Below are 21,713 nucleotides of genomic sequence, written 5' to 3' on the forward strand. Positions count from 1 at the left end.
GTGGCCAGGGGGCGTATTTTTTCAAAAAATGACCGCAAGTTTTGTTCGCTCGTTCAGACCTAGAGGCGTGAACAGACCGCAAAGAGCGAACGGTTCATTTGAATAGCCACCCCTATTTTCTGGACGAGCGAGCGCTAATTGCGTCCGGCTCTGAATCAAGCCTTGAGTGAGAAGTAGGAAACACTAACTCTGAGGAAACTGCGGATGACTTTGGGCAGAGAAACGCGTTAGTTCATTTTACTTTTCCATTTCACACAGACAATTGCCACTTAAGACTCCTCAGACACCTATGAGCTGTCTTCACATCCGCAGACACCTGTCCCCATCACAGCCACACTAGACTGCTCAGGAATCTATGAGATGTCTTCACATTAGCTTCACTGGTCCCCATCACAGCGTGACCAGAGAGCGAGTGGATTGACCCCTCTACCCCGGTCATACCACGCACAGGCAAGACGGGGAAGATCCTCTCCAGTACAGACTGATCATCGGTTTTCCTCCACATGGCCACCTTTCAGAGCGGCATTCCGGACACTGCCTGCTGCACGTACAAGGACGGGATCAGGAAGATTTCTGACCCAATGTGCACAGACCGGTCAGTAAACACCAAAAATCAGCTAAGTACCAACTGAATATTTACAATAAGGTCACCATGCTCTTCTGGGTTAACTCTTGCTATTAACCAGCCCAATTGGGATATATTTACAACATCACAAGTGCAGGGACATCATTAAGGAAAGCACTTGTTTATGGATTGAACTTTTCGACCCTTGCTGATTAATTCATTTCGAAATCGAATCATCTCCTTCCCTATGTGAATGATCACATTATGTTCCACCAAGAACAATAGTTAAAGTGTACACCACTCTTGAATCACTGTTATATTTTTTAACATTTAATATCAACATGTTGCTGTCCTCATTCATCTCAACTATTTGAGGCCAAAGTGATCCATTCCATTAATATTGTGCAACTTATGTGTACTTGAATATATATGCATTTCTTTCACTTAAAATGTTTATATTAAATATACATGAATTCTATTTGCGCTCCCTTCCTTTGCATTTTTCCTTTTCCTATCAGGGGTTAGCCACCCCTTTAGGTGAGCTGCATAAATATTTCACTATCTATACCACAGCGCCCGGTAAATTCCGATTTGTCAACACCCGTGGGGGGAGGTTAGGGTTAGGCACCCCCTTGGGGGACTTAGGTTTAGGAGGCGGGGAAGGGGGGTTAGGATTAGGCACTGGGGGGAAGGTTAGGCACCCCTAAGGGAGGGTTAGGGGGTAGATTTAGGTTAGACAATACTTACCTTGGATGATCGAGATTTCCTCCTCTGCCGGGATGCCACTGTCGGGATTCCAACCGCCGGGCATGGGTCAGGGGGTAAATTCATACCGATTCCAAGGACTGCATCCAGGAGCAGAAGAGAGGTTATGAAGAGACAGTAGTCATCTATAACACAAATCCCAAATTCTGGATTAGAAGAGGAGGAGGCATTTCAGCATATGTGGTTTTATATATAGTTGATTGTGTTGTTCCACAGAGTTTTTTTTGTTTTCTTATAAAATGGAGTCTGCTTTGTCAAAGCTGGATAATTGGCTGAGACAAGATCAGCTCAAAATAAGATCGAAACGATGCCATCTTGCGAATGGCTGCAAGACACCATTTTGGAAATGAGATCGGCAAGACGCCATTTTACGAATGGCCACTCAGCACCATTTTAGCTAAACTCACACTTAAGTACATATGGCGATGCTATTATTAACATTAAGCGATCGCATCTTTTTCCATACCTCATACACACATTAATACACAGAGTTGCACTGTTAAAATGTCACACATTAGCGAATGCATAAGGCCCAGCATGCGAACGCTTTTCATTAGCTTAGTGCGCACACTTCTGCACGAAGCAAACTAGCGTCTTTACCCATACCCCTAATACTTATATAATGCACACTTACACAAAAGGTTCCATAGCTATTAAGTAAAAGATCCAAGTTTTATTCATTTATTACAAATGCTGTGAAATAAAGGCTATTTTGGTATCTAAGGTTTAATACGTGATAAGTAAGCCGTGTTTGGTATTATACTGATCTGCACTCTCTCAACAGCTTCCCGGTATCATCGGTGTGGAGATGGCAACATGCATTCGCAACTTATGGACCGTAGAGACTTAAAGCACCAGAATGTACATTGTAAAACCTACAGCCAAGATTTGCATGAGGCGGGAAACTGAGGCAGCAAGCTGTTAGAGGCTGTTCTGTGTCCATTTGAATCAACCTGTTAAATGCCTTGTAACATGTGCACCACGATGGGGAACCAATGGGATCAGCAACAAACTTCTCTATTGTGTTGTCTATTTCTGGAAGGGTATAAATGTGTGTGTTGTGACCCCAGTCGGGAGTCTTCTTGCTGATTGCTGATTGACGGAGGTTTCTTGCTGATGCCAGGATCTGGTCCAGAGCGTGTGCGTATGTATGACTGTATCTTGGGTCTGTATAATTCTTTGCGCTAAATTGTACTTAGATCACAGCGTGTAACTGACTGTACTTTACTTGAATAATACTTTGTGCTGTGGAAACGCATGTTCAAGGTCTAAAGTCTTTATTTTACTGTATGACTGCGTACGCAAATAGCGTCAACTTTAGAGGTTTATAGGCAGGTTTTAGAAGGTATAGGTAGGTGCGTATAGAGGTTGAAATCAAGTATCCTTAGTTGGGGGCTCATAGAGTGAGGTCACTTACCTACTCACACGATATACCTACGGTTATCAATATCTCACCAAAGGGTGGATAGTGGCCACACGCAGTTTTACCTGCAACCACTCGGTGCTGAGAGATAGCTACCCGTTATCGTGTGAGTAAGGGACGCTGACTAGAATCCAGGGACAAGAAAGGAAAAAGTTTGTTTTCCTTTGTTGATAGAATTTCACGCTAAAAAAGGTGTCGCAGTATTGTGCACGTAGCTGAGTCGCATTTTTGCACGCGCAATAGAGACGCACTTTTGCATACGCAGTTAACATTAGGTCATACGGTTGTGTAGTAGTCTCATTATTGTTTATGCGACTAGTCGCACAATAGTGTATACGTACTTCCGGTAGTACTGCCACATGTTTGAACAAAGCTGTTGAGTTTACATTTTTCAATTATTGCCAATAACTGGGTTAACGTGTATTTTTCTGCGCAGGAAAAAAGTATGTAACTGTGAGTACTTGTTTAGGGTGTAACACGGGACCTAAATGTTAAGGGTATCGTAGGACCCTTAAGTGCTAGGCACAGGAGTTGGCCTAGTGACTCGGTAGCAGCTTACCATTTACTTTACACAAAGCAGGTGTATGGGTTGTTATTTTTGCTAGGGTTCGGCTCCCAGCATGATTATAGCGTTCAGTAATCAATGTGTGTGATCTGTTAGGCTTATTTGAACACTATAATTGAACCGCATAATTTTGGTTAAATTGTGATTGTGAGCTGGTGGGAGGGTGGACGAAATCAACTGGAACACAAAGGGTACTCTGCAGCCCCCTAGCAGTTGAAAGGTAGTCAAAAAGGGATTGCTGAGCAGAAGTGGTCTTTACTTCCATAGGTGAGTGGAAGCATCTAGAAGTCCTCCATAGGGTTTGCGGATACACCCTGTTTCAAAGGCATCCGCAGGTAAGTGAAAGTATCTTAATTGTCTTTCACCAGTTTAAATTTTTATTGAAAAACATAGGAGTAGTCCCAAGATTGGAGCCTCTCAAACAATAGAAATGTTAGACAATGATGTGCTGCTAATGGAAGCGCTGCTTGGATCAGCCCGTCGTATTATGCATACTAAGTACGGTACTTATGCAATAAGGTATTGTGATATATGGTTTAAAATAACGATGAAGAGTGCTAGACCATTTCCCAGGATTGGTAGTTTTGATAAAGATGTATTGGATAATGTCCGGGATCACATCAGTCTGATGCATTCTCGATAGAAAAAAGGTAAAATATTATGAATGTTGAAAATTGTGGCAGCATGAAGGGGATGCGTGCAAGCGACGCAAACTAACGTTGCGAACGCATTGCCAGCAAATACAGCCGCGGGGCTGGATTGCAATGCGTGCGAGCCGCAAAATGGCGTGCACGTGCGACAAGGTAGCATTGCAGAAGGTATTGCCAATAGTTCACGCGCACCACCGCCACCTTATGTGGATGGGGGTGCAGGTACAGTTATTGAAAAAACTCATAAAAATGTAACAAGCAATTTGTACCCTCTCTTAAGTAACCATAAAGAAAATGTTTATGATGTGGATGATGAGCCTATTGTTATGTCTGCCATTTCCCATACTGTACACATGTTAGATGCGGCACCACGACAAGCCCAAGTGGTGCCACCATCTCCATCTGTAACAGCACGGGAAGTGTTAAACTCCTCTGAGCCCGTGGAGGAAGTTGTTAATACTATACGTTGCAGCAACAGACTAAACCCCAGCCAGGTAATAAGGTCAAAGGTAGCACTGCGGCCGGTCTGCATCCCATTCGGACAATCACTGGGCCTGATTCAGAGCCGGACGCTCTGACCAGAGCGCTCACTCTGAATCAGGGCCCTCCTACCTCAACTTGGAGCAGCCTCTTGGACGCTCACATAGCTGTGGGTTACCACCCACAGCTTATGCGAGCGTCCATGATGATGGTCGTGATGGTCGAGACCATCGCGACCATTGGGCTTGCGACGAGACCCTGCAGTAGGGTCTCGCTGCCGCAAGCCCTGGAGTGATTTTGGCTCTGTCAGAGCCAAAATCACTCCCACTGACATCACTACTGATGTCAGTGGGGCCGGACCCAGATGGTAGGCATTCCCATGGGAATGCCTCCGTCTGGAAGCCACGCCCCCGGCACGCCCACCAAAGGGGGCGTGCTGTCAGTCACCATCGACAGCATGCCCCCTTTGGTGCGAGACCCAGAGCGATGGCTACCCCTTCACTCGCCGGGTCTTGCGCATGCACACGACAGAGCTCCCTCTGTCGTGCGCATGTGCATTAGGGCACCATCGACCCGCTTGCGAGTGTCCTGCGCTCGCGAGCGGGTCTGAATTAGGCCCACTGTTCCAAATTGGAATGCGGATGCGAACGGAGTTGTACCTACAAGGGATGTGGTAATGCATTGTCCTTGGACAAAAGCAGAGCTAAATTCCATCATAAATGATATCCCCGATCCCAAGAAGGAATTAGCCAAATGTCAAAGATTTTTGAGAAATTTGGGTAGTTCTCATGAACCCACCAATAAAGATTGGCAGGTGGTGTTAAGGGCCTGTCTACCACGCAATATTGACGTGACAAAATTTATCACGGATTGTGTATTGGATGGTGACGTTCCCTTAACAGACCAAGTGAACCAAGGTAACATTACCCGTATTATAACTCAATTGGGTGTATATTTTCCAGTAGTAGTTAAACTGGAACAAAATTTTCACCATAAAGCAAAAGGAGAGTGAATCTGCAGAAGATTATTGCGACCGGGCTCTGCAGGCTATCACCCAGTACACTGGGTTAGAGGATATTACAGATAACATTCACCACAGGGGAATGATTGTCACCATACTCATGGATGGCCTTAAAGAGAACCTAAAAACCCGGTTCAGACCTCACAGCCTGGCTGGAGGGGAGTCACAATAGATACCCTCATAGAATCCGCCATAGAACATGACAAAAACATCTCAAAGAAGAGAGAGACCCAGAGTGAGAAACTAATGGCTGTCAGTATTCAAGCTCTGGAAGGAATGACGGTAACATCATAGCCAGCAGACACACCTGCACCCACACACACTCCTGCACCTGAACAGTTACACACCCTCACTAGTCCCACACCACTGCAGATATCCCACTTATCCTACACAACCACAAGTCCCATACTACCCACAAACTACATATCCCCCACCATATCCTTTCCTTCAATATCCTTACCCATACCCACCACTTCCCCCTCCTGCTCAACTCGCACAACAACCCTTTTCTTCATCCAATCCATGAACATGCTTCAATTGTAACCAGCCAGGACATGTAAGTAGGAACTGTACGGCAAAAAGGGTAGGACCCCCAAATCAGGGAAAACCTGGATATCCCCATAAGGGATATGCACAGAGACCAGCAAATGTCCAACAGGCACCAGCTCCAATTGTGGCCATTAATGCTTTTGTTAGAGAGTGGGAGCCAATGCTAAGGTTCAGGTCATACCTGTAGTCTACAGATAGGCAGGTTAACGGGAGGTACTAGGGAAGAGCCAGTCATGATGGTTGATGTAGCTGGTACTAAATATCCTTTTCTTGTAGGCACAGGGGTGACCAGGTCAGTGATGAAATCTCCCATTAATTTATAGGTGACCAACAAGACAGTACCAGCAATGGGTAAAGTGCAACATTATCCTTTAACAAAATCCACGGAGGTTACTATCGGGCCACTGCATACCAGGCATTCTTTCCTTCTGGCTGCAATGGCTCCTACTAGCTTACTGGGTAGAGATTTGTTCTGTAAGATGGGATGTGTCGTACACTGTACCCCTGATATTGTATTTTTAGATATCCCAGAGAAAGTTGTGCACAAGGTGAGGAATATATTGGACACTCCCCAAATTATAATGTATCACTCTACCACTGTAAATGAAAATCCATCTCAGGTAGATCAAATGTTATCCCAAATTCCAGATTCACTTTGGACTGGATTAATGGCAAACATAAGCCCTGTAATGGTAACTTTAAAAAGTGGTAGGCAAGCTCCAAAAATTCCCCAGTACCCACTAAAACAGGAGGTAGAATTAGGGGTTTATCCAATAATTGAGCGATTATTACAACAGGGAATTTTAGTTCATACAGCTAGTGTAGCCAATAGTCCCATCTTTCCAGTAAAGAAGAGTGGTGGGAGGGGTTATAGGCTGGTACAAGACCTTAGAGGTGTTAATAAGGTAGTAGAGAGCCAATTTATCCTAGTGCCAAATCCAGCTGTCATTCTTATGCAGATCCCACCAAATGCAACCCATTTCACTGTCATTGACCTCTGTTCTGCTTTCTTCTCTGTGCCTCTTCACCCTGACTGTCAGTATCTATTCGCTTTTACATACAGGGGGGTACAATACACATGGACACGATTGCCCCAAGGTTTCATAGACAGCCCCAGTATCTTCTCCCAGGCCCTGCACGACTGTTTACAATCTTTTCAACCTGCCAATGGATCTGTTCTAATTCAATATGTAGACGATTTATTGCTATGTTCTGATTCGTTTATGTCATGTTTAAATTATACTAAACTTTTGTTGCTTCACCTCTCGCACACAGGACACAAGGTTGCTAAGGACAAACTAAAGCCGTGCCAATCCAGAGTAAAATATTTGGGAAACTGCCTAACCCAGGGGTTACAACATCTCACAAATGACAGAATCCAGGCCATACAGAACATGACACTGCCGCAGAACCAGCAGCAAATTCGTACCTTCTTGGGAATGTGTGGATACTGTAGAATGTGGATCCCAGGTTTTTCTATTTTGGCCTTGCCTTTACAGGACTTAGGCCCTCATTCAGAGCCATACGCTCTGAGCAGAGCGCACGCTCTGAATGAGGGCCGGGCTCCATTTTCATGGAGCGTCCTCCTGGACGCTCGTATAGCTGTGGGTCACCACCCACAGGCTATACGAGCGTGCATTTTGATGGCCGCGATGGTCATGACCATCGCGACCATCGAAACTGCGAGCCGGAGCCTGCGGTTGAGGTTTTCAACCGCAAGCTCCGGAGTGATTTTGGCTCTATCAGAGCCAAAATCACTCCCACTGACATCACTAGTGATGTCAGTGGGCCGGCTTCTGACGGGAGGCGTTCCCATGGGAACGCCCCCGTCAGGGAGGCATGCCCCCGGCACGCCCACCAAAGGGGGCGTGCTGTCAATCAACATTGACAGCACGCCCCCTTTGATCGGACACAACGAGCGAAGGAAAGTCCTTCGCTCGTCGTGTCTGGCGCATGCGCACGATGGAGCTCCCTCCGTCGTGCGCATGCTCAGTGCAGACCATCGACCCACTTGCGAGCGGACAGCCGCTCGCGAGTGGGTCTGAATCAGGCCCTTTGTCTCTTCCTCAAAACCCGATCGTGTCATACACACAGAGGAATCAGAGCAGGCTTTCCTTAATCTTAAGGATAGTCTGACAAAAGCACCTGCATTGGGAATACCTGATTATGAAAAACCTTTTGATTTGTATTGTACGGAATCCGATGGTTGTGCTGCAGGTGTCCTCATAAAAAAACATGATGATGCCAGTAGGCCCGTAGCATACTACAGTGCCCAACTGGACACTGTAGCAAGATCACTCCCAACGTGTTTAAAAAGTGTAACAGCAACGGCTCTATTGGTGAGTAAAAGTGAGGACATAGCATTGGGCCATGATATGATTGTCTACACTCCCCACGCTGTATCTGCTCTGCTGAACTCTGCCCAAACCAGACATGTTTCTTCAGCTAGGTTTACCAAATGGGAACTAGCTCTAATTGCACCTGCAAACATAACTGTTAAACGATGCAGTACGATGAATCCAGCAATGTAGTTACCATATGTACAACATGATGTACAAAGGGCGGAAAGAGACAAATTGCTGGTAGGAAGTGAGTTCAGCGGACATAATGATACACACGATTGTATGAAATATCTGAATCAGACCTTTCCTGCTAGACCTGACATACGTGACACACCTTTAGAGAATGTGGATGTGACATTTTACACGGAAGGGAGTTGTCATAGACAAACAGACACAGGTGAATTATGTACAGGTTATGCTGTTGTAAACGACACAGACATCATAGAAGCTGAACCTCTTGGTCCTCCTCACTCAGCCCAGGTGGCAGAGTTAGTAGCACTAAGAAGAGCATGTGAACTGGCAGCAGGCAAATCTGCTAACATTTACACTGACTCTAGGTACGTGTTCGGAGTCGTGCACGATTTTGGAGCTCTATGGCATCTGAGAAATTTTAAGACAACAGCAGGCACACCAGTTGCACATTCCAGACACATAAAACATCTTTTAAAAGCAATCGAACTGCCCAAAATGGTGGCAGTAATTAAGTGCAAAGCCCATACATGTGAGAGTGACCCGGTGTCACTGGGCAAAAGCAGAGCCGATGAAGCTGCAAAATGGGCAGCAGGATTAAAAATGTTTTTACCGACAGAACAAATTATGTCTTTCCAAATGATTGATATGCTGAAACTAATTGAGATGGAAAATTTGTGTTCAATCCATGAAAAGTCCATCTGGAAGTCCAAGGGATGTGGGCAAGAGTCCTCCAGGCTCTGGAGGGACGGACAAGGTAAGCCAGTAGCCCCCAAAGCATATTACCATAGCCTGGCTGAGGCAGCACATGGTCTGACTCATCTGGGAAAGCAAGGTATGTGCAAATTGGTGAGAGCATACTGGTGCGCACTGGGTTTTTCTTCACAAGCAGAAAAGAGAGCAATGTCCTGTCTGACCTGCTTGAGGAAGAACATAGGGAAAGCAATCCCTACCGAACCATCCCACATTCCACCTACTGATGGACCTTTCCAGGTGATACAAATTGATTTCATCCAATTACCACCCTGCAGGAACCTCAAATATGTATTAGTGTGCACGGACGTATTTTCCAACTGGATTGAGGCCTACCCAGCGGCCACTAATACTGCTGCGTTTACTGCCAAGAAAATAGTAAAGGAGTTTGTGTGCAGATATGGTATCCCTAAAGCTATTGAGAGTGATAGGGGTACCCATTTCACAGGTGATGTTTTTCAAAATATGTGTAAACTGATGGGTATCAATAGTCGACTCCACACCCCCTACCGACCACAGGCCAGCGCCAAGGTAGAGAGGATGAACGGGACTATTAAAAATAAGTTAAGTAAAATCATGGCAGAGACTGGAATAGGATGGCCAGAAGCATTACCATTGGTCCTGCATAGCATAAGGACCACTCCTAGACCCCCTCTAAATCTGTCCCCCTTTGAAACACTGTTTGGTAGACAACCTCATTTGATTATAAGTCCACAGGAAGACTTGAAGGGTAACAACGAGGTAACTGTAAAGTATCTTATATCAATGAGTAAACAGTTAAAACAGAAACAGCAGAAACTGAAATTGTTGTCCCATGATATGCCTGAAACTAACTGTCATTATGTTGAACCAGGAGAATATGTTATGATCAGAAATTTCTTGTATTCAGGTTGTTTGACTGATCGGTGGGAAGGTCCGTACCAGGTGCTGCTGACAAGTGCTACATCTTTGAAGGTGGCTCAGAGAGACACCTGGGTCCATTGCACTCACTGCAAAAAGGTCAAACAACTGGTGGAGAAACAAGTCGGAGACAAGGCTGATAGTGTGGACCTGTCGATCGCAAGCTTGTTCCGGGAGGATTGAAAAGATTGTAGTGAGATACCTGAACTAAAAGAAATTTGCAGGTCTTTATCGTGACAATGGACTGGCCTGCTGTGTTCATTTTCATATTCTCTTCTAGAGTGTTCACCATCCTGGTTGGCTCGGGCATGTCCAGTTTCTGTGTCGAGGGACCAATAGAGGAGATGGGAGCTGATGGCAGTGTTTGACCAATCTTAGTACTGTAATTGTTAAGATAGCTGTTATTTCAGATACTCGGGAACGGTGTGGAGGTTTATCGTCTGAAGATTCCTGTATTTGTGAGTTTTGTGGGTCCCTAGTTGATGAGAACTGTATCCAACAGTGTCAACCTAAATATAACCCGTACTGGGGTGGGTATACTTTAGAGGATTATCATAGTATGGTAGGTAAAGTTTTAAATCAAACTGATTGTTGGGTGTGCTCACATGTGCCACAAGGTCAACATAATGTAGGATTGATACCATTTCCGCTGAATATCATGGAAATTTTAGAATTGCAAAAAGGGAAAACATTGGATGGAAAATTCCTCTCATCCAAACCACCTCATTTCAAATTATATCAATTCCAAGCAGATAGAATTGGGAAGTGATGGGGAATAATCAGATGATGACCTTCTCACTGAGAGCTGATAATGAGTCTATAAATCATGATCTTTTGCGCTCAATTAGATCTAATGGGAGACATTTTAGGTATCAGTATACATTGAGTTCCACCAAAGAAATTATTGGTAAGGTACCAGATGGATATTGTGCTAAGATAATACAACCAGAAACTTGCATGTACCAGATGGAAGAGCCCGAGATAGGACTGTTTGCAAGGGAAATGTGTTTAATGATAATGATGCATGCTATCCCTTATGTTCTCCCTGATAATGTATATTTTATATGTGGAAGAAAAGCGTATAAGTGGCTCTCCTCGAGTTCCGAATGTTTGTGTTACCTGGGAAGAGTAGTCCCAGAGGTTATGACCCTCACACATGTTGAAATGCTTGGTATTCATAAAAACACTCCATCACCATATCTTCACACACGGTATGAACACAGAGGCAAAAGAAATATGATACCTGGTGACTTGCATAAAGCCACTCAGTTAATTAGTGAGACAACTGGCTTTCAAGTTTTAGTAGCATTGGATCCCACCAGGATCGCTCAGGGTATAAACTAAATTTTAGATATATTCAGGATCTTGCTAATTTGATAGATAATATCACCGAGATGTATGATGAGACCTTCAGGTATACAGGTAGAGAATTGCAAGCGTACAAGAAAGAACTGGTGCAACACAGGCTTGTGTTAAATTATTTAACCGCTGTCACTGGAGGATATTGCGAAACTTTGGCCACCCAATTTGGAGTGAAGTGTTGCACCTATGTCACCAATGATACCAGCGATCCCAAGGAGGTAATAGATCGAAAGATGGATGAAATTCTGCAGCTGAAATGGAATTTCGGAAGAACCATAATGCTTCAGTGGCTGAAGTAGAAGAAAAGGTAGAGGAATGGGTGTCATGGTTGAACACCATAAAATGGTTCTCAGGCCTATGGAAATGGGCCCAGGAAATGATCACAAGTGTAGGCAATTTCCTGATCCTTATACTGGTCATCATCATAGTAATTGGCATATGTGTCCGGTGTGCTCCTATTGTGTTGAAGTGTGGAAAATGTAAGAATAAGGTAAAATGAAGGAATGAAATTATGATGGTGGTCAGTAATGACAATATGAATACTGAGGTAAATATAGAACTGCATTGCAACCCTGAACTTGGGAATACCATCATATAATGTGTTATGTTTAGACGTGCATGAAATGTATTATTATTAAAATGTTATTTTTAAACATCTCAAATAATGTAAGTCCCAGATCCTTCTCTAGACTTCCTTTATAGGATTGATACATCCCCACATCATTTGCATGATCTTCCAAGATCCGCAGTGTGCGTATAATGGTAGTTTTATGTCCCCTCCCAGAGACACATTATTGATGGATTAAGAACCACCTTATGCCATCCAATAATAAAATTAAATATATAAATGTATGCCTAAATTAATTTTAACATCAGAATGTGATAGCACGTTGTTCGCTATCAAAGGGTGGACTGTCGAAGTTGGATAATTGGCTGAGACAAGATCAGCTCAAAATAAGATCGAAACGATGCCATCTTGCGAATGGCCACAAGACACCATTTTGTAAATGAGATCGGCAAGATGCCATTTTGCAAATGGCCACTCAGCGTCATTTTAGCTAAACTCACACCTAAGTACATATGGCGATGCTATAGTTAACATTAAGTGATCGCATCTTTTTCCATACCTCATACACACATTAATACACAGAGTTGCACTGTTAAAATGTCGCACATTAGCGATTGCATAAGGCCCAGCAAGCGAACGCTTTTCATTAGCTTAGTGCGCACTCTTCTGCACGAAGCAAACTAGCGTCTTTACCCATATCCCTAATACTTATATAATGCACACTTACACAAAAGGTTCCATAGCTATTAAGTAAAAGATCCAAGTTTTATTCATTTATTACAAATGCTGTGAAATAAAGGCTATTTGGTATCTAAGGTTTAATACGTGATAAGTAAGCCGTGTTTGGTATTATACTGATCTGCACTCTCTCAACAGCTTCCCGGTATCATCGGTGTGGAGATGGCAACATGCATTCGCAACTTATGGACCGTAGAGACTTAAAGCACCATGTACATTGTAAAATCAACAGCCAAGATTTGCATGAGGCGGGAAATGGAGGCAGCAAGCTGTTTGAGGCTGTTCTGTGTCCATTTGAATCAACCTGTTAAATGCCCTGTAACATGCGCACCACAATGGGGAACCAATGGGATCAGCAACAAACTTCTCTATTGTGCTGTCGATTTCTGGAAGGGTATAAATGTGTGTGTTGTGACCCCAGTTGGGAGGTTTCTTGCTGATACTGGGATCTGGTTCAGAGTGTGTGCATATGTATGACTGTGTCTTGGGTCTGTATAATTCTTTGCACTAAATTGTACTTAGATCACAGCGTGTAACTGACTGTACTTTACTTGAATAATACTTTGTGCTTTGGAAACACATGTTGAAGGTCTAAAGTCTTTATTTTACTGTATGACTGTGTACGCAAATAGTGTCAACTTTAGAGGTTTATAGGCAGGTTTTAGAAGGTATAGGTAGGTGCGTATAGAGGTTGAAATCCAGTATCCTTAGCTTCTTACTGTTTGCATATTTATGCTTGCAGCCAGTGCAAATGAATCCAGAAACCAGTGGGTGGAGGAGCCCTGTAATGAAAGTGTATATCCAAACAGAGATCAGTGTCTGAGACCATGGATCCCCAGGACACTTCTTTACCGTGAAAGATGTTTGCTTGACGGAATTTCAGAGGATCGGGTGGTAAAGTTTTACCACCTGTCCTCTTTGGCAATATATACATTAAACCAGTTAATAATGGATGATTTCGATCCCCTAGAGCCGACCAACAGAGCAGTTCCAGGTCTGTGCAAATTGCTGGCTGTTCTTCATTTCTTGGCCTCAGGGACTTTTCAGCCAACTTTGGCCATTGTTGCTGGCTTTTCCCAGCCAACTTTTTCCAGAGGTCTGGCTCAAGTACTTAAGGCAATAATGAAGCACTCTAGGGAATTTATAAAATTCCCACAGAGTGAGGCCGAGTGGCGCTCAGTAAAAGCAGACTTCCATGCTGTAGCGCAAATGCCAAATGTGCTTGGTGTAATTGATTGTATCCACATTGCGCTTAGAGCACCGCGTCAATTGGAAGAGTATTTTCGTAATCGAAAACTCTTCCATACAATAAAAGTTCAAATGGTCTGTGATGCAAAGCACAGAATTATGAATGTGAATGCAAGGTACCCTGGCGCAACTTACGATTCCTGTATTTTGCAGCAGTCTGGAATTAGCCGAAAATTTGAGGATGGGGATTTTCCAAACATTTGGTTGGTTGGTAAGTTTTTTTTGTTTTGCTTTTTTACATTTTTTTTTTTGTGTGTGCTATTATGAAATATATTCATTTGTGTTGTAGGTGATGCTGGATATGGGAATCGGACATAGCTTTTGACCTCTTTAGCAATACCTGCAGAACGAAGGTACCAAAAAGCACACACACGAAGACCAGAGTAGCTATAGAACGAACATTTGGTCTTCTAAAGAGCCATTTTCAGTGCCTAGACCATTCAGGCGGTGTGCTTCTTTATTCTCCAGCAAAAGTTTGCAATCTAGTTATTGTATGCAGTATTTTGCATAATATCTGTATTAAGAATAGGCTTGAAATAGATGTAGATCCGGAGATTTCTTTGGATCTGAACCTTTCTTCTTCAGAACCTGAATTAATTGATATGGGGAACGAAACCCTTCAGGACGTCATTCGTGGATTCTTTGCTTGTGAGTTTTAAAGAATTAGTAATGTGTTATGTTTTTTATAATTAGATGTAACATGATAGTAATTGCATTTTTTTTTTTTTTTAGAATATAACAGACCCAAGTTCCTTAAAAGTTTTTCAAGTTACAGTTGTCTGGATTTTCAAGAGTTCAAATCAAGTTACAGTTGACTTCAGTTAAAAGTAGAGATGAGCGGGTTCGGATCTAAGAGATCCGAACCCACCCAAACTAAGGAAATCCAAGTCAGATCCCAGCGGGCTTGGATTGTTCCCGCCGACTCAGATCTCAAAATAGAGGCAAAACTATAGAGAAGAAATCTTGCAGCTCGTGAGCTTTCGTCTCTTATATATATAAGAGACGTGGCGGGCGCCATTTCACTCCGGCTGTGCAGACTGAACAGGGAGTGTGGGTAATGTAGGGCTGGGGAGAGGTGCTTGTGCTGCTAATCCATTCTGGGCTGGTGGTGTGTAAATTGTATTGTGCTGTCTGCTGTGTCCATCTGGGCTGTTGCTGATGATCCATCAGGGCTGGTGCTGTATTGTCTGCTGTGTCCATCTAGGCCCAAATTCTGGACCCAAATAAAGTTTTTTTTGTGTAATATATATTTGTCTGTGTGCGTGTTAGGCTTAACAGTACAAAATACAGCAAGTTGGCAACACAAGCTAGTGCTGCCCAACTCCAGCCCAAAGTTCTGGAGCAGAAAAAAAGTATTTTTTTTTCTAATAATAAAGAATTGTCTGTGCCTATTAGGCTTAGCTGCACCATATCTATAAAGTCGGCAATGCAAGCTAGTGCTTCCTGCAGAGCTGGCCCTAGGCATAGGCATTCTAAGCAAATGTCTAGGGGCGACTTAAATGCCTAGGGGCATTTGGCTCTGCAGCTACCCCCCCTTCTCCCTAGTTCAGAAGGTCCTGTCCACTTCTGCTAACCTCCCATGCAGTCCCCCTCTCCGCTAACCCCCATCCAGTCCCTGCACTGGCGCTCATATGAATTGCGTCATGACGTCATTGCTCCAGGATGGTCCTCCTGACTCATGATGCCACGTCTGAGGAGCAGGAAGGGTCCGGGAGGGATGGGTGCTGCAGCGTGAATGGAAGCTGACTGCCGCCTGGCACAGACAGTGACAGGCAGCCGGCAGCAGCAAGCTTCACCAATGCAGCGTGTCAAGCTCTACTGTGTGAGTAATACCCCTTTACTACCAGAGCAAAAACCGGGGGTTTTGCTGGGTCTACCCGGGTTGCAGCTCAGTGTAAAAGGGTCCCTGAAAAATAACCCAGGTCAAGTGACCGAGCAATCCAACCCAGGTAGCTACCAGGGTTGGACCCAGGTAATGGTACAGTGTAAACTGTGCAACCCGGGTTATTTGACCTGGGTCATTTGACCTGGGTCATGCCTAAAATGAGCTGATTGGTGGTTGTGGAGCATGCACCTCCCACTTTTTATGACCTCACAGGTTTAGCAGGGCAGACCTGAGTTCAGTGTGAACAGGGCTGACCTGGGAGTAACCCAGATCAAAGGTGCAGTGTAAATGGGTCTGACCTGGGTTGGAACCATGTCCAAAAACCCAGACCTGGGTTTTTGGTGGAAAAGAGGTATAAGTAATTCACAGTGTTTTTTTTTATTTGCTTTATTTAAGTTTGGATTGTGTCTGGATATATGGGACTACACTTAAGTCCACATGCTGCTGCTGCTAGTAATACTAAATAGAGCATGGTGTGTTTGAATTGTTTCTAATTTCAATTTATAGAATAGTGCTGCACTGTGATGTTCTGTGAAGAACCAGCTGAAAAATGTACCCCAAGTTAAGAGAAAAGACTGGGAAGACCTTTTTAACCAGTCAATTGGTGGCTTTATATATACATACGGTATATGTGTATGTATTTTTTTGTATTAATATGATTAGTAAAACTAGGAAAAGGGGCTCTCACCAGAGCTTTGAGACAAAGATAACAGCATGGATTTGTTATTCTGGTGACTATCGTGACAAAGGTCCACAATGTTGACATTGAAATGGATATGTAAGCATTAAAATATTTGTATCAGAGCACTGGGGTGCCTCTTTTTCCTAATTTTACTATCGACTCTGTATCTCATTGGAGGTCATGGTGGAGAGCACCCCAATCGTACACAATTACAGGATCTTCTATTTGGCCATACATATATTTAGAGGGTTGTGTGGAGGAGGGATTGAGGAGGGAGGGCCCCAGAGATACCAGTGTCACGGACCCCAAGATTTCTGTTGCCGGCCCTGCATTTGTGGCACAAAGTGGGGTAAACACACTGATGTGTAGGGGGCATGTCATAGACTTTTGGTGTATATGGAGCACAGGGGCATATGTGGAGAATACAGTTGGGAACAGCTGGGGGCATTTTGTTCACAGGGGGTAAGTGGGAAGATGCTGCTGGGGAGACAGACAGATGCCAGAGTTTGGGGCATGGGGCATTTGAGGAAAAACCTGCTGTGAAATGAGCATGTCAAAGATGCTGGAGGCATTTGTGGCACAGGGGGCATGTTGGGAGGACACTGCTAGGAAGCAAATGTTGTGGTTATTTTGGGGCACAAAGTGGGGGATGTCACAGACAACATTGTGCCAGGGGGGCAGACGTTGGGAGCATTTTGCAAACATACTGCTAGAGGGTGGCAGATGTCAAGGGTATTTAAGAAATACAGGTGGGAAATACCTGGCTGTGGAGGGGGCATGTCCAGGGGAACCTGGGGCCATGTGGGTTAGACAGAATTTTCAGTGAGAATCTGGTGGGAAGGTGTATCATGCAATTGCAGGGATGGGTATGTGAGAGAGGAGGTGTTCAGCTTGATATATTTTATGGTCATAGGCAGGACTATACATCCTAAAAGCTTACCACCTCTACTCACCATTCACTTGTCTCACATATACACTCACCAACCATTTCACCCACCACATATACTACAACAGTTTACTTAACCAGAGCCTTCATCTTGTGTGTCTCTATATGAGTGTGTCTCTATATGTAACCCTATCTCTATAGGTGTGTCTCTATATGTAACCCTTCCTGTATGTGTGCAAATGTCTCTATATGTAACCTGCTAATATGTGTTTGTCTTTTTCATGTGAAGCCTATGTGTTTTATTTTTAAGTACTATATATTCATAGGAGAAATGGGCACTCCAAGTAAAATAACAACAGTGGGTGCCAAGAGATAAAAGTAGAAAATATAGTAGCAAAGTTGTGGCACTCTTTTGTGTAATTCTCATGTAAAGATGCACCGGTGCCCTCTTTAGTGGTACTCAGCGTCTTAATGTAAATTTTGTAAGCTTTAATCCGATGTTTTGGGCCGCAGCCCATCATCAGGGATACATCCATCCATCGCTGCAGGCATCCGGCACTCATCAATGAAAAATATTAATAAAGCTGATATTTCTAATGACACTGCCTTGACCGAGCAGCTTTGTTACCTGGTTATATAAAACCCCTGGGTGCCGCCTCTTCCCCTTATCAATATACCGGTATATATACATATTTATTTTCTGTTAGGATTATCTGCTAGGGGGCACCATCCAAAATTTTGCCTAGGGCACCAAATTGGCTAGGGCCTGCTCTGGCTGCCCGACTCCAGCTCAAAGTTCAGGAGCAGAAAATATAAAAAAAACAAAACCTTTTTTTTCTAATAATAAATAATTGTCTGTGCGTGTTAGGCTTAGCTGCACAAGATCTATCAAGTCGCCAATGCAAGCTAGTGCTGCTCGACTCCAGTCGTGATCAATCTGTGCTCTGGGCCCAAGTTCTGGAGCATAAAAAAATTAAAATCAATTGTCTTTTTTTTATCTTTAACTGTGTGTGTGCTCGTGTATCCAGCCAGCAACGCAACCTAGAGCTGCCAGACTCCAGTCGTAATTAATCTGTGACCTGGGCCCAAGTTCTGGAGCTGAAAAAAAATAAAATACATTGTCTTTTTTTTGTCAAATTTTTTTTGTGTGCGTGTTAGCCACACCTGCTGTTATGGTCATCGGCGTAAGTGCGCTGTGCTAGTGTCTGTCGAGGGACTGCTGCCCAAAATAATAAATAAACAATTTTTATTGTGTGCCTGTCAGCCACTCCGGTCATTGGCATAGCTGCGCAGGGGTACTGTGCTGCTGTCTGTCAAGGGGCTGTATGAATATTGCAATTAAATTTTTTTTTTTTTTTTTTAAGTTATTGGGTTACAAAAAGTTTTTTTTGTAATCTTAAACATAGGATGACATTTCTGCTAACAGCTTATAAAGTTGTATGCTCTAAAAAAAAACTAAAGCCTATATTTATTTATAATCTTATATAGAGTAGACATCCTAAATTCTAAAACTGTTCTATTCAAAACCGTAAACAAAAAAAAGATGCTCTAGGTGCTGAACTTCAAGGGATTTCTCCATCATGTTCTGCCATGTGGAAAGGTTTCATGCACATGTTTTCTATAGAGCAGTTCAAGGTTACAGCCTTCAATGTGTCTGACTAGAACACCCACCTTTGCCAGGAATTACCAAAGATTATCACAAGTAAAGGATTCATCTGTCCAGAATCTGTCTGGGAATTCATGGATTGTATTTGGCCTGAATGCACTAAGACATCCAGTGATTCTGTCACTGTGTTCTGTAGCCAACTTTATTCCTACCTGAATCGCAAACTGAAATACAGAATAGTAAGCACAGACATCATGGAGGCCTCTGTTATTCCGCTGCCTGCATGCCAACAAATGCCTCACGTACTACACCCACTGGGGGGACCAGGTCTTGATAATGACCATCCCCATCTGTTGCTAGGCCTTCTTCTTCCAAACCATCCATTCTGGACTTCCTGTCCAAAAAAGGGTGAGCAGGGTACAGCAAGAGGCGCTAGATGTCCCCGATGACATTTTGTTCTTCTATAATAGAAAATGTGGAGAGATAAGAGCTTCAGATGTTGGAACAGGGGCTCCCACCTATTTGTCTTCCAGAGGAACAGAGCTCTGTTCTTTGGAGGGAAGTGTCTATGCCTGAGCTGATAGGTAGGTAGTCTCTGTCTGTTTTTAAACACCCTTCAGGAGACGGCAACCCAAAATAACAACTATAATAATGTGTCCACTGATGATAACCAGCCTGATCCCTTAAAAGCAACATACCACATATGGACACCTCATAACATGACACCCAGTTTGCAGCCTCCTCTTCCGTATGACACTAATCCAGTCGCCATGGTTGATCAATCAGCCATGTGTGGTCCGCCCAATTTTTGGCCTTCTACATTCTAACATTCATATATCTAAGAAGTGGACAGTGGGAACAATGGCAATTTGAAGGCCACTAACTGTTTTTTTAATGTCCCTGTACAGGTTGGGAAATTCCATTACAGAACAGAAGGTTTGCAAATATTATTTAAGTAAATTGTTTATTTTTGGAAAGCACACTTCCTGGTCCCCTTCTGGGATGAAAAAAAAAATCAACTCCCAGCAAGCAGGCATGGCACTCAAGAAAGACACAACATAATACTTTAACCTTAAGTCTGAAATGTTGCATTTGCTGCTCTGTTCCGCTTGTTCACAATATCTCATATGGTTAAGTGGACAGTGGGAACAACGGCAATTTGAAGACCACTGTTTTTTTTTTTATGCCCCTGTACAGGTTGGGAAATGGCTTTATGGAAGATTTGCAAAGCATTAAGTCAATTGTTTATTTATTTTTGGAAAGCACACTTCCCGGTCCCCTTCTGGGATGAAAAAAATCAACTCCCAGCAGCAGCAGCAGCCATGCTCAAGGATTCTTCTGTGGCAAGGACTGATGTAAATGTACTGTATTGCTTTTTTTGTAAATGCCTTGTCCCTCATACATTTTCTTTGGAATAAAAAAAAACAAAATTAAATGTACTAACAGTAACCCTTCCTGTCCCTGCCCTACCTTCAACTACATACGCCAACTCCCTCAGGCCTCTCCTGAATAATAAGTGTTTCCTGATGTGCCATGTTTGTGGTTTAATTGCCATGTGTTTATGCCACCCACTGCTGCAGCTTAGCTTAGTCGGCCAGCTATCTTGGTGCAAATTTTGGGCCTAAACTAGATGAACAAATCAATATTGGTCAAAATTGACTAGAAACGAGTGGAAATAAATGTTATTGAGGTTATGAATACTGTAGGAACAAAATAAAAAAAAGCCCATTTTATGTAATGTTAGCTGTTTTTTTTAATTTAAGAAAAAATCCAGATCCAAAACACGAAAACAAAACACGGAGGGGAGGTTTTGGCAAAAATTGTGTTAAAAGATTAATTTTTATAGCCTGTCATGGGCCATGATTTCCCTTCACAAACAAGGAGCGGCTGCTTGCATCTTGTGCGGTGCTGACTGGAGCGCACAGGTGATTTTATATTTGTATTTTTTATTTTACCCCTTTGCCTTTGTTTGCTTTGGTTTACAGTTCTACAGACTGTAAAGAAATATACAGTCATTGCAAACCCTCAAACACAGGTAGTGCAGCAGAGAAACCCCCCCCCCGTTGCCTGTCAAGACCACCCCAGGGGACCCTGTGGATGGATGAGTCTGGCTTGCAGCGGGGCTATGGACCTGAGGAAACCAAGATCCCAGGTAAGAACTGGCTGCCTGCAAAACACCATTCCCATGCCTGTCCAGTTCCATTGTCCAGCCACATCTATTTGCTGCAGCTCAGCATATTGTTAGTCAAGGCCCAGTCAGAGTGGAAAGGAAAGTGGGAAAGTAGTGCTTACCTTCAATCAATTTGTTTGGTTTTGTATATCAGCTATGGGCCGTGGACCAGGATTTCCCTTCACAATCAAGTAGCGGCTGCCTGCGTATTGTGCGCTCCAGTCAGCACCGCACTGCTGAGTTTTTTTTTCAAACTTTTTAAAGAATATATCTCACTTGTGTACATTAACAGAGAGCAGCATTACCACCAACAGCATGCACATTTATCATTATTATAAGAGCGTAGGGGATTGGCTACAGGTGTTG

General features: G+C 43.5%; 1 long non-coding RNA gene across 3 annotated transcripts in view; it reads left to right on the forward strand.

Moving 5' to 3' along the window:
• LOC148518199 (uncharacterized) overlaps positions 1–14,324 on the forward strand; it is a 103,373-nt gene extending 89,049 nt beyond the window's left edge. For 2 of the 3 annotated variants that reach the window (XR_015878988.1, XR_015878987.1), the window contains one exon: positions 259–932. This is a non-coding gene — a long non-coding RNA (uncharacterized LOC148518199). Of the gene's footprint in view, positions 1–258; positions 933–14,271 lie in introns of those variants that run through there. The other variant, XR_015878989.1, reaches the window with a different exon arrangement.
• The last annotated feature ends 7,389 nt before the right edge of the window (positions 14,325–21,713 follow it).

The sequence above is a fragment of the Taudactylus pleione genome, unplaced genomic scaffold (assembly GCF_031769625.1).
Source record: "Taudactylus pleione unplaced genomic scaffold, aTauple2 ptg000201l, whole genome shotgun sequence".
In the NCBI taxonomy this organism is placed as follows: Eukaryota; Metazoa; Chordata; class Amphibia; order Anura; family Myobatrachidae; genus Taudactylus; species Taudactylus pleione.